Here is a 12,626-nt window from a genome sequence, read left to right on the forward strand (position 1 = left end):
ACTGCGAGGACCATTATATTCAGCGAATTGTTATTACATCTGTGCAGCCAGCACCGGTGCCCCTCCAGCAACGTAGAAGCAGCCTGTGCAGCCAGCACCAGCGCCCCTCCAACAAATTTGGAAGCAGCCTGTGCAGCCAGCACCGGCGCCCCTCCAACAACTTTAGAAGCAGCCCGTGCAGACAGCACAGGCGCCCCCTCAACATCGAAGCATCCAGAACTGACAGCGCTGCCAAGAGCGGACATTTTTTAATGCACTGCGTTGCATATTTTTTCTGAATGCACTACGATGCATATTTTTTTATAAATATTAAGAAGAATTGTAAATTTGAGCGACATTAAAGTTGCCCGATTAGAGTATGGCCCGAAAACCATACACAATTAGGCAGGAAATAATGTAAAATTAAAAAAAGCAAATGAATAAAATACAAAATTAAAAATTATATATATATATATACACGTCTGAATAATTTCTTTTAAAATGGAATGGAATGGCAAAATATTAACGCCGTATTAATAAAAATAAAAAGAAAATTTCGACAAGTCATACAAGTGTCTAGCACAAAATAGAAATATTTCGAAGGAGACAATAAGTAGACACGCAACAATACTAGTTGCATGTTTTAATCAAGCTCGTTCACTTATACACGAAAATAAAGAAAAGTTAGATTCTAGCCACTGGTCGTATGTATCACGATTCTTTCAGAGATTAAATACAAACTTGAACAGTATTAAATCAAAATATTCGTTAGATAAATTAACAAATCGTTGACTTTGTTTTGTTAAAAAAGCGATTTGCTTTATTGTGTTACAAAAATGGAACTAACTTAAATCAATTCTAATTCTTATAATGAAACCTTCGCTGCCGCTACCGCTGCTGCCGTCGCTGCTGACGATCCCGCGTTGGCGCTGGTTGCGCAAGTGTCCCACGATGGATATTATGCTGACAATGGGCATGTGGCACTCGCTGCTGCTTGCGATCCCGCGTTGCGCAAGTGTGCCACGATCGATGTGCTGATCCAGGGCATGTGGCGGATGTTCTTCAGACTTTGCAGAGCTTGCAGAATTGGCTGAGTGCATTTCGGGTGTCGATGCACTTAGCCACCTTCTGTTGTGTCAACATTGTTGTTAACTCCTCCCCTTTAAGCGCGGACGTCCTCGGACGCAATGTAAAGCGTTTTCGCGTTCCATTTGCTTGGAGTTTCGACTTCTTGTGCTTGTGTGGCCTTCTGTAATTCTGGAGCGGATTTCAGCTTCCATATCCATATGGCCATTATGATGAATGTTATCACTAAGATACCAAAAGTCCGAAGCTGATAGAGTTTGCCTTAAAGCTCTCACTTCTTAGCGTATCCAGTTTCCGAGTGTTATTGATGTTGATTTCTTTCAGCATTTGTAGCGAAAGAACCTCTTCTGTTAACGTCTTTTCGGCCATTAATTGGAAAAGTGGGGGTTGCTTCTGCGTATTTTGCTTCTATTGACTCGTACTTGTCTTCGTTGATGTAGACTGTAGAGTTTTGGAACTGTATTAGATAAGTTCCTTCTAGCTCCATTTCTTCCTTGTCGATTTTAATGTTGCCTTTGAAGCTGTTGAGAAGGATGGTGCCGGTCACTATCTCCTGATGATTTGGGATGTGTTGATTGTTGATGGCTTTGCAGTGTGGTTTTCTATTTTGAAGTAGCGGTGCTATGCAGGAGTCGTTACTAAGATTAATAACATTATTTTTATTACAAATTGTCTTATCACTAAATGTTTCACATTCTTGTATTATAGCGTAAATAGTTTTGTTACAAATTATTATGTTTTCATATTTTATGTCATTTATTACATTGTCTTGCTTAACTGCTTTAATTATCATAGAGTTACATGGTTGTGTTCCTACTAGGTGTATGTTTACCATATAGAGCATACTATTGCCGTTTGTTGTTATCTTTATTTTAGCAAATTCGAGTAATTCTTCTATATTGATAAACATTCCTTCTTCATTACTTAATATTTCCTCTATTTTATTTACTTCGATTTCTGATAATATAATTGAGTTTACAGTGTTGGTTTTAGCCCAGCTTATTGCATTTACTAGATTGTTTAAGTCATTTTTAGAAGTTGAAGTTTGTATTTTAAAATTGATACAAAATTTTCTTTAATATCATTAGTGTCTATAGTGTGTTTTAGTATTGCGTTTGTTACGCGACTCATTTCATTTATTCCTGCAGTTAATTTTTTATTGATTATTACCTGTCTATTGTTATTTTCTAGTTGTTCGTTCAATTTTGCTATTAGAATTTCATGATCACTTCTGTCCGGTGTACCGGCCAGCCATTTCCATGCTGTTCCTAAAGCATCTATGGATCTAATTTTTTCGTTTGTTCGGTCTTAATCTACGTAACTCGTTTTTAATTATATTTAGTTCATATTCTAAGTATGGATATAATTGATGAGTAGCTAACGTTTTTAGTGACTCTTCTAGTTTTGAGGTCATTTCCTCGTATTCTTTTATGTCGAAAACATGGATTATTTTAAATGTACTCTCCTGGATTGCGGCGATTCCTGTTTTAATCGGGATAAGCTGTGAGTGTGAGTAATCTAATACGGTTGCCAATCCGTAGCATAATGGCAAAAACCTGTGGACAAAATTACGTTTTTATATTATTTTTATGAACAATTTTTCCTGATTGAGTTTTCACTGTTGTGTTGTTGTCTTTAGCTACGATCTCTTTTCGATATCTAGGGGTTATTTTGGACCCTAGTCTTTTGTCAATTTTAATAAAAATGATTTCGCCTTTTTTCATATTTTCTTATAGGGTTTCATTTCTGATTGTGATAAGATATATCCTCTTCCTGTTTTTGCTGATGTTATTGCTAATCTGATTTCTTAAGCGTTCGAGTTCTATTGGGTTTGAATTAAATTGATTGCCAAAAATATTTCTATAGGTTTCTTTTTCGTTGTTGAGTGGATCAGTGGTTATATTCTTTTACTGTTTTAAAGATCAAGTCCTCAAAAGTGGCTGTCGACTCGTCTCGTTTAAGACACCTCAAGATTTCGGTCATAGTTGAATGAAATCTTTCTATTTGACCGTTACTTGTGGAAGCATACGGTGGGGTCGTGAAGACTTCTACTTTAAGTTGTTCTTTTAATAAGAACTTAATTGACGCTGCGTTTAGAGCCTTTTCGTTGTCCATGACGACTAACTTTGGCATGCCAAATGCCATCATTACCTCCCGTAGGGGCGTTTTAGATCTTCGGCAGCTCTTGATTTTACTATTTTTATCTGAGCGTATTTTGAAAATTTATCTATGGCAGTAAGTACTAAAGTTTTCTGTGTAGTGTATAGATCTATATGGATAATTTCTCCAGGGTAAGTAGGTATTGGAGTTGGTTGGATTTCCCCATGTTGAGGATGCCTATCATACTTAGAAAGTTTGCAAGTTTCGCACTGCTTGGCAATAGCCATTACTTTCTTTGTTAAACCTGGGAAAAAAATTTGCTGAGAATTTGGATTTTGTTTTCGATTGGGTTTCTATGAGCTCGAACATGCTCTTTAACGATGATCTCATTCTGTTCAGTTTCTAAAGGAATATCCTCTACTTGGGTTTGTGTGTATCTTACTTTATAGCTACTGAAATGAAAAGGGTAAATATTTTGCATTTTTCCCATTATTCTTTCAGAAGTAAGCAAACCGTTTACAATCTTTGGGTCAAGTCTTTCTTTTAAGATTTTTATCAGGTCTTCTTCAGAGTACTCTCTTTTCTTTATTGTATGACGATGGTACTGTGGAAATGGTAATTCAATTCGTAAGATTCCTTATCTGAGGTTAGTAATAATAATTGGTTTTGAATACGTTAATTGGAATGTTTGCACAAGGTATAAGATTGTGCGATGAACTCTCGTCGCTATGAATGGTAGCTGTGGTGCTATTTATCTGAGCACCTGGAGGATTTCTAGATAGGGCATCTGCCACTACGTTGGAGGTTCCTGGTTTGTATCTGAGTTCGTGATTGTACTCTTCGAGGTAGCTTTTCCACCTTTTGAGTTTACCATTATGATTTTTGTTGCTTAATGCAAAAGTTAATGGTTGATGATCAGTGAATATTATAACTTTAGAAGTACCGTAAAGGTACATGCGTAGACTTTGAAGAGCCCATACTATGGCCAACATTTCTTTTTCATTCGTGGCATAATTTTCTTCAGTGCTAGTTAGTGTACGCGAAATAAAAGTGATCGGTCTACCATTCTGCTCTAGTACTGCGCCTATTGCGTAATTTGAGCTGAGCTGTTGAGCTGTTGTGAGCTGAAATTCTTTTGTGAAATCTGGGTATGCAAGAATTACATCTTGCGAAACTAAAGTATTCTTAATTTTTTCGAATGCGATTTTACAATTCTGGTCAAAGACTATGTTTACTTTATGAGAGATATTTTTGAAGAACGACCATTCTCTCCTCTGAGTAGGGTTGTGAGTGGCTTTGCTAATTTGGCGTAGTCGCGAATAAAACGTCTGTAATAACTTGATAGCCCAAGAAAGGATCTCAAATCCTTTAAGGTCTTTGGTACCAGAAAATTATTAATAGCCTTGACTTTTTCTTTGTTTGTTTTACCCCGTTATTAGAAATAGTGAAGCCGAGGAAATCAACTTCATTTCTAAAAATTCACACTTATCGATTTGTACTTTCATATTTGCTTTGGCTAATGTGGAGAATACTTTATCGAGATCTTGGGTGTGTTCATCTTCAGATTTACTAAAATTATTATATCGTCGATATAGACATAGCATCTTGTTCCGATATGTTCTCGTAAGATGTCATCGAGAGCTCTTTGGAAAATAGATGGAGAGTTCTTTAAGCCAAACGGAAGTCTGGTGAATTCGAACTTTCCGCCGTTTACTGAAAACGCTGTCTTCTCTATATCTTTTGGATAAAGCGGGATTTGGTGAAAACCGCTTTTCAGATCGAGCACTGTAAAATATTTATTTCTACCCAATTGAGCGATGATTTCGCCAATCTCTGGAATTGGGTATCGATCCGATATTGTTATAGCATTAAGTTTTCTATAATCTATAACAAATCTGTATTTCTTTTCACCAGATGAATCTGCTTTTTGGTACTATCCATACTGGGGCATTGTAAGGTGACCGTGAAGGTCTTATTATGCCATCATCGAGCAACTGATTGATTTGTTTCTCGACTTCTGGTCTTAGAGAGGCTGGGTATGGATAATGTCAGCTATGAGCTGGTAGATCTGTGTTTGTTCTAATTTGTCCTTGTACCGCGGTGGTGTACGTTAATTTTTCGTCAGGTTCTGAAAATAGTTCAGTATGTTTTTAACTATTTGATTGAGTATGTCTTTTGACATACGGTCATGTGTTCTGTTCGGATTTTAATATGATTTACTGTCTGGGTTGCCAATTGCTTTATCTTTACTTTATAATTACCTTTTATAACCAGAATATCATTCTTTACGTCGATCACCGCATCGAGTTTTTCAGTGTATCATTACCCAAGATACCATGGAATGTTTTAAGAGTGGGTAATAAGAAGAATTTAATTGGGTGATCAGGACAATTGAATAGACTAATGTGAGTGTGGTGGGTAATCTTAGTTTGCCCTCAACGGAATTTGCAAAAATGGCTTTTCGTTAAGTTTCGGATTCTGTATTAGATTTGTCTGAATATAGTTTTGATTAGAACCGGTGTCAATTAAAAATTTGAAAATTTTCCTGTCCCTCGTAGCACAATTGAAGTAAGGCAACGAAGAACTGTTCAATCTAAAAATGGATATCGGAAGTATCGACTGTCTCTAAAACGTGGCCCTCATTGGTCTGATCGTCCTCTTCAAATGGATTAATTGATCCATTTTGTTCCCAAGCTTCGTAGTAGTCTTGTTCGGATGTCTCTTCAGGATAAGGAGACGGATACTCATTATCCGCGAATTGTTCGGCTTCTCCAGTGGATACATGGAATTGCCTTTGATACTTAAGAGGCTGGTTTGCTTGTGAAAGCGGCGGTGGTCTTTTTCCGCAAAATTGTTATTTGGACGATTCATATAATTTATCCTATTCGACCTAATGGATGGATCTACGTCCATTGGTACTGGCTTAGGCTCTGGCTTTGGTCAGTTGGACGAGGAGGTGGAATCGGATTGGTGACTTGAAGCGGGCGCTGTGTCTGATAAGGCCCTTGTCCCATTTGTGGTTGTTGCCTATATGTCTGGTAAAGATGTGGTGGAGTAGGGTTACTCATGGTGGATTTACCACTTGGATGGTAATAAAGTCTAGGGTCAAAGCTCCTCCAATTGGTTTGATTGTTATTGGATATTTTGTGGCTAGTTGGTAAAGATTGTCTCGGTGGTAGACTTGGTAGCATTTGTCTAGATCTAGGTGCGAACATATTTCTATGCTCTTGGTTTTCGAGTAAAGTACAGAGATGTAGGGCATGGCTTAGATCTCTTGGTTCCTTAATACCAAGATGTCTTGGTAAATCTCCATTGAGACCTCTCACAAAAATGTCTAGAGCTTTTCCGCGATACACGCTTGTTAATGCTCTTATTGCTTCCGGAGATTCCTCCGTTGCTCCGATCTGGTTCAAGATCAGTCCCAGATTGTGATAAATTGCCTGGTAAAATTCATGAATGGTCAAATATCCCTGCTTCAATGAGCACATTTGATACTCAAGGGTCTTCAAGTCTCTTTTGTCTGCATAATGTGCTGTAAGGCATTTGGAAATTGCCTTCCAGTTTAGTGGGGTGTTATAAGATTCGAGGACAGTTTCGGCTTCGCCAACTACCTTAGTTCGGATGGCCAGAGTAACCAGATAAAATCTGTGTGAATTTTCTTGCCCCTCGAACATGCCTACTATTCGATCAACATTCTTTTTCCAAGAGTTGAACGTGGCTCTATCTCCTGAAAACTCCTTAATCAATTTACAAACATCTGGGACTTTGTCTTGGTCATGGCCTGCAACAGGACTCACATAAGGTATGTCACTAAAGTGATCATGGCCATGAGCTGTTGACTCTGATGGGAGTGTTTCTTTGATCAGTGCGAGTATAACTTCTCTTAATTCTGGACTAGCTACCGGAGTGCTGGTGGCGGTTGGTTCATTCCTTCCTGATCGGGAACTACCGGCTAAATCGAGGTTATTCATGGCTGTTGTTAAAGAATCAGGCATTGTCTATTGGATAAGGCTTTTCAATTCGGACAATGCAAAACACTGGTTAATTTTAAGCGGACCACTTTTTAAAGATTTTTGTGTTTTAATTTGAAATTCGAACGGCAAAATTTTTAAGCGATATAGAAACTTTTTTTTTAAAACTCTTTAATATTACTTATAAATTTTTTCTGAATTCGTTTTCTAATTTTGTTTTCTTTTTTTTTTTTAAACCATTAGCTGGTTTGTTCCTTCTATCCTAGAGGGTCCCTTAGGAATCGTAGGATTGGAATAAGTTATACTGCGTTTGCAGTGTTTTATTTTTGTTATAGTTTTACTTTTTTTCATATAAATTGGCTTAGATTTCTATGTTTGTGTAATTTTGTTTTCACTTTTACTGTGTTTGTTTAAATTTTTAATATTTGTTTAATTATTTTCACTTTCTTGATTTTCAATGGGCTTTAATTTCTTAAATTCTACGCTTACAAGATAAGATACATCCGGCGAATCTATCCCACGCTGGTCCTTCGGATGGCTCCTTTTCCTCCTATTGCTGTGCGGCGGCGCGGCGGTGCAACGGCTACTGGGGATCCTTAGTGACACTTTGAATTGCGCGGTTGTCTGCGAACGGGTACTACAGACTTTGTCGGCGGTTACTTTTGACCAAGCGAAATCGTACAGTTCAATCGCGAGGAATAGATTTTATTCCTTATAAATCGCACTCACGTCGTGGCTTTTATAAAGGCACTTATAGCGAGTTACACTGTGTGGCTACTTAAGGCACTGGTACGCGACGCGAAAGTCTTCTGTTTTTAATTTCACTTGGTCCCTGCTCGGGCGCCAATTAACAAATCGTTGACTTTGTTTTGTTAAAAAGCGATTTGCTTTATTGTGTTACAAAAATGGAACTAACTTAAATCAATTCTAATTCTTATAATGAAACCTTCGCTGCCGCTACCGCTGCTGCCGTCGCTGCTGACGATCCCGCGTTGGCGCTGGTTGCGCAAGTGTCCCACGATGGATATTGTGCTGACACAGGGCATGTGGCACTCGCTGCTGCTTGCGATCCCGCGTTGCGCAAGTGTCCCACGATCGATGTGCTGATCCAGGGCATGTGGCGGATGTTCTGCAGACTTTGCAGAGCTTGCAGAATTGGCTGAGTGCATTTCGGGTGTCGATGCACTTAGCCACCTTCTGTTGTGTCAACATTGTTGTTAACTGATATAACTATACCTTCAATTTTGAATACTCCAGTGTTAGGTGAAGAAGAAACAAATACAGACTTAGAGATAATAATTGAATCTGAAATCGCGAGCGGCTCAGATAAATATATAAAAGAAGAAGATATAGGCGATCTTACGATACCAGCAGTAATTACACTAGCCGAACTATCCGATTCGGAATCTGAGTCTGTTACTGATATAAAAATCTAAATATGGCCATGACACAAGTTGAATTCCTTAAACTAGCCTCCTCACTCATTCCAGAGTTTGACGGAAGGTCTGAAAATCTTCAAAGTTTCCTTGATGCTCTCAGTTTAGTGGATTCACAAAAGGAGCACATGAAACTATTGCAGTCTAATAAAAACTAGACTAAAAGGCCATGTTCGAAATCTAATAAACAATGAACAAAACCATAGTGACCATAGTCGACAAATTAAAAAGCCTTTTATACCGCTTTTAATTTGTCGAGTCAGCTAAAGCATTATCCGCTAAATTATTCAATCTTCAGCAAAAGCACAAGACAGCAAGTCAATATATTCAAGAAGTTGAACAATTGACAAGGGCTTTGCAATCAGCGCATATGATTCACGGCGTACCGGAAGAATATGCCGAGGAACTTAGCCTTCAAGTTGCTGTAAAATCAATTATAGCAAACAGCACAATAGACGAAGTTGGATCTGTAATGAAATCACGAAATTTCAATACAATGAGTGAAATTACAACTGTTTTCGTCGATAGTTGCACAGACGCAGTAGGACATCAAATATGGTCCTATACGCTGCGCAGCAACATAGATATGGATCCAGTCGAGGGTATAACCGAGGAAACTATCGTGGAAATTACCAAAACAATGGAAATAGATACAACAATAATTATAATAATAATGGCAATAACAGAAATAGAGGCCAATATAGAGGAAACTCTAGAGGCCGTGGTAATTCAAACAGGGGCCAAAACAATAATAATGGCAATAATAATAATGTGAGAAATACACAGAATGCTTCGGGAAACGCACAACAGCCCTTAGGTACACAGCAATAAACTGTAAAAGGTTCATTCGATTAATCTTAGTGTAAATATATTCGTACAATTCACAAACGTAGCAACAGACAATAAATTAATATTTTTGATAGATACTGGTGCAGATATTTCTTTGTTAAAAGACAATTCTGACACTTTTAATAATATAAACACTGACAACAAAATTAATATTCAGGGAATCAATCAAGGAGTAATTCAATCTAAAGGACTGGCATCTTTAGAAATACAAACTACTAAACTTCAAAAGATCTACTCATAATAAGACCAGACAATCTAAACTATCCTATATATGTTCCAATAAATTACAGCTCTGGTAACAATACAATAGTACTACCAGCAAGATCCGAAGTCGTCCGCAAAATCGAGTTAGCTTCAAATGAAGATAGCATTTTAATTCCGAACCAAGAAATTCAACCTGGTATATATGCAGCAAACACAGTCGTAACAACTGCAAATGCATTCGTCCGTTTACTAAATACAACTAGTACCGATCAAATGATTAATATAAACAAGTTGAATTATGAACCATTAGCAAATTACGATATATCCGAAATAAATAACGAAACTACAACGAACAATGTAATGTCAAAATTAACTAAAAATTTCCCTAAACTATTTAATAAACAATTAAAAGAACTTTGCTGTAAATACACAGATATATTTGTACGATGAACCAGTATATATAAAAATTATAGAAATCCTCATAGTCAAAACACGAAATTCAAGCTCAAGTCGATAAATTAATTAAAGATAGAATAGTTGAACCTTCAGTCTCAGAATACAACAGTCCACTTTTACTAGTACCAAAGAAATCAATAGATAACGAAAAGATGAAATGGCGATTAGTAATTGACTATCGTCAAATTAATAAAAATTACTATCAGACAAATTTCCACTTCCTAGGATCGATGATATCTTAGATCAACTAGGAAGAGCAACATATTTCTCTTGCCTTGACTTAATGTCACGATTCCATCAGATTGAGCTGGCCGAAAACTCTAGAGATATAAAGTCATTTTCAACGAGCAATGGCTCTTATCGCTTCACGCGATTGCCATTTGGACTAAAAATAGCGCCAAATTCCTTCCAAAGAATGATGACTATCGCATTCGCTGGACTTGAACCATCACAAACATTCCTTTATATGGATGATTTGATAGTAATCGGTTGTTCCGAAAAACACATGCTTAATAATTTAATTAGTGTTTTTGACATGTGTAGGAAACACAACTTAAAGCTGCATCCTGAAAATGTTCATTTTTATGCATGAAGTCACATTTTTGGGACATAAATGTACAGATAAAGGAATCTTGCGTGATGACAAGTTTGATGTCATTTTAAATTATCCAGTGCCACATGACTCTGACAGTGCTAGACGTTTCATTGCATTTTGTAATTACTACAGACGATTCATCAAAATTTTGCCGATTATTCTAGGCACATAACAATATTGAATAAGAAGAATGTTCCATTTGAGTGGACTGATGAATGTCAAAATGCATTTGAATATCTTAAAGCTCAATTAATAAAGCCAACTCTGTTACAATATCCAGATTTTATAAAAGAATTTTGTATAATTACAGATGCTAGTAAGCAAGCCTGTGGGGCAGTGCTAACACAAGCCCACAATGCACTATGGGTCAAAAGCCCAAATATGCGGCATAAATGATTTTTTTTTTGAAATAGTGTTGTTTAATTATTTTTTTGGTATCTTGAATACTTAAATGATATAAAAAAATTTTGATAAAATTTTTTGGGAATACCCCTAATTTTTTGCGCGCTTTTAAAGTCAGCTGTTCAGTGTTGTTTTGTTTTAGACAAAAAACCCGCGAAAATTTTGACGACTTGCAGCTCGTAATTCAATTGAACCAAACATTAAAAGTTAAAAGTGTGTTAATGGAAAATAAAGATCAAGGTATGTAAATTAATAGTTACTAAACGTTTTTCTATATTTCTAAATGTTTGTGTTGTTTTGACTAATGTGTTGCAAATGTGTTGTTCTAGCTTATTCTAACAAAAGTACATGTGTTCTGTGAAGCTTTTCTTTTAAGTGCCTCAAAGTGCCTTAAAGGTAAAAATGTAATATTTTTAACAAATCTCTATAGAATCCATTTTTAGTAATGGTTTTGCCCGTTTTGCCCGTTTTTGAAATAACAATACATGTTGCAGGTGTTTATGAGTTCTCTCATGCAGCGCTGCTCAAAGTGTTTCTTTAATAACTTCGACAATTTTAATCTGATCGCAACAATCATAACTACTATGGTAATTATTGTATATACCAAAATTCGTAACTCTAGCTTCAAAATTAGGCTTGTTATTCGATTTTTTTGATTTGCGGGGGCGGAAGTGGGCGTGGCAAAAATTTGAAACAAACTTGATCTGCGTGCAAACATAACAAATGCTGTCGAAAAAAAATTATAGCTCTATCTCTTATAGTCTCTGAGATCCAGTGTTTCATACGGAGGGTTATATGGGGGCGGGAGGAAGGCGTGGTCAAATTGACACAAAATTTTTCCGAAATTCTATCTTTCTCTCCCAGATATTTGTGCAAATTTTCAGAATCTTAGGTCCATTTTAGAGTTTATGCCGCAAATTTGGGATTTTGACCCATAGTGCAATGGAACTCAACTTCCAGTAGCATACGCATCGAAAGCATTTACCAAAGGAGAAAGTAAGAAGAGCACGACGGATCAAGAGTTAACAGCTATTCATTGGGCAATCACTAAATTTATACCCTATATCTATGGAAATCATTTCATAGTAAAACAGACCATAGACCATTAACATTTTTGTTTTCAATGACAAATCCTAGTTCTAAATTAACGCGTATGAGACTTGAATTGGAGGAATATAATTTTACAGTAGAGTACCTAAGAGGCAAAAATAATTTTGTAGCCGATGCCTTATCAAGGACAACAATAACAGAACTAAAAACATACAAAATAAAATCCTGAAAGTCACTACCAGGTATCAAAGTGGACAAAATCCCTGCAAAGGAAAAGAAAAATAGAATTGCCAAGGCAATCTACTGAAAAAGCTTCTCAGCCCAAAGTATATGAAGTCATTAATAACAACGAAGTACGAAAAGTAGTGACCTTGCATGTAAAAATATGCTATGTTTCTTTAAACATGGTAAGAAAATAATTGCAAGATATGATGTTAGCGATTTATATACCAATGGAACTCTTGACTTCGGTCAATTTTTCCAAAGGCTTGAAACGCA

The sequence above is a fragment of the Drosophila nasuta genome, unplaced genomic scaffold (genome assembly GCF_023558535.2).
Source record: "Drosophila nasuta strain 15112-1781.00 unplaced genomic scaffold, ASM2355853v1 ctg23_pilon, whole genome shotgun sequence".
In the NCBI taxonomy this organism is placed as follows: Eukaryota; Metazoa; Arthropoda; class Insecta; order Diptera; family Drosophilidae; genus Drosophila; species Drosophila nasuta.